The sequence below is a fragment of the Nicotiana tomentosiformis genome, chromosome 6 (assembly GCF_000390325.3).
Source record: "Nicotiana tomentosiformis chromosome 6, ASM39032v3, whole genome shotgun sequence".
Lineage (NCBI taxonomy): Eukaryota > Viridiplantae > Streptophyta > Magnoliopsida > Solanales > Solanaceae > Nicotiana > Nicotiana tomentosiformis.
Genome location: NC_090817.1, coordinates 122,276,459 through 122,277,955, shown reverse-complemented (window position 1 = coordinate 122,277,955; position 1,497 = coordinate 122,276,459). Strand labels below are relative to the sequence as shown.

Here is a 1,497-nt window from a genome sequence, read left to right as displayed (position 1 = left end):
GGATTGATATATTGTGAGCAGGCGAGTAGTATTGTTGGAACATGCTATTCATATAAACGATACGGTTAATTAGCAACCATAGATAATCTGGATTAACGAGTGTAATTATGGAACTTAATAGGATTGATAATCCAACCACGATCCTTGAATTTTCACCTCCTCTGAATTAAAATCTCATCATAAACATTTGCATTCTCGATAAATTAGTTGTTACTTGTTTAATTTCCGCAATTATAGATTAATAGAAAAACATCACTCTTAAATATCTTGGACACTTAATTATTTTTTGTTTGCTTAGTTGACAATTGATCTAAGTCTCTTTTGCTTCGACATCCGACTTTCTAGTCACTTTATTACTTGACGGCCACGTATACTTGTGTGTACTTGGGGAACCAACAGGTTTTTAGCGCCGTTGCCGGGGACTTAGTTATTGATTGTTTATCTAAGTTAAGCTTTTATTTGTTATTTGTTCAAGTTTTAATTTTTAGTTTGCTTTATTTGTGATAACGCATGCTCTTTTGTTGAATGCGGAGTAGTGGAAGCGAAAACAATATCCTTCCTCTTTATCCTGAGATCGAACGAACACTTCATAGAGTAAGGAGGGAAGTTGAAGATAGAACTAGAATTGAAAGAGAGTTGGACATCGTAGTTCAACCACAACCAATAGAGATGGAAAGTAATGAAGGGCGTCTGGTGATAAAAGCTGCAAGGCCCAATCTTTCTAATATGACTCAGGCAATTGTGAAGCCTGAGGTCACGGGTCACTTTGAACTCAAACAATACATGGTACAACTGATTCAGTCCACAGGGCAATATGTGGGTCTATCTGATTAAGACCCGCAGAGGCACATTGAGAACTTCCTTGAAATTACAGACACTTACAATTATCCGAACATTTCCAAGGACTATGTCAGGCTGACACTGTTTCCCTTTTCGCTGCTAAGGGAAGCTAAGGAATGGTTGCAAAAGAAGCCCGCGAACTCAATCCACAATTGGGATGATCTAGCAAGGCAATTCTTAATCAAGTTTTTTCCCACTAAGAAGACAAAGTCGCTGAGGAGCCAGATTCTTGGGTTTCAACAACGAGATGGCGAGACTCTTCGTCAAGCTTGGGAAAGATTCAAGAAGCTACTCAGACACTGCCCACATCATTGTCAGACTGATGAGGTGTTGCGTCACACTTTAGTTGATGGGTTGGAGGAGGAATCAAAGATAAATCTTGACTCAGCATGTGGGGGGTAGTTGCATGGCAAGACCTTATAGTGAGATCCAGATCCTGCTAAACAATTTCACTACTAATTATAATAATTGGCAAGTACATGGGGAACCACGAAGAGCACTTAAACAAAAGGCAGCAGGTGTGATCAAGCTTGATGATTTCTCATCCATGAGGGTAGATATAGCGAGATTAGCAAATCAAATGAATAAGATGATAATGCACCAAGCACAACAGATCCAGCATGTGCAACAAATGTCTACTTGCTCTGAGTTATGTGG

General features: G+C 39.3%; 1 non-coding gene across 1 annotated transcript; it reads right to left on the bottom strand.

Annotated features, from left to right (window-relative positions):
* Nucleotides 1-1,050: 1,050 nt before the first annotated feature.
* Nucleotides 1,051-1,157, bottom strand: LOC117281660 (small nucleolar RNA R71). Its single transcript, XR_004512284.1, has one exon. It is a non-coding gene; the product is annotated as a small nucleolar RNA R71 (small nucleolar RNA).
* Between the last annotated feature and the right edge of the window lie 340 nt (nucleotides 1,158-1,497).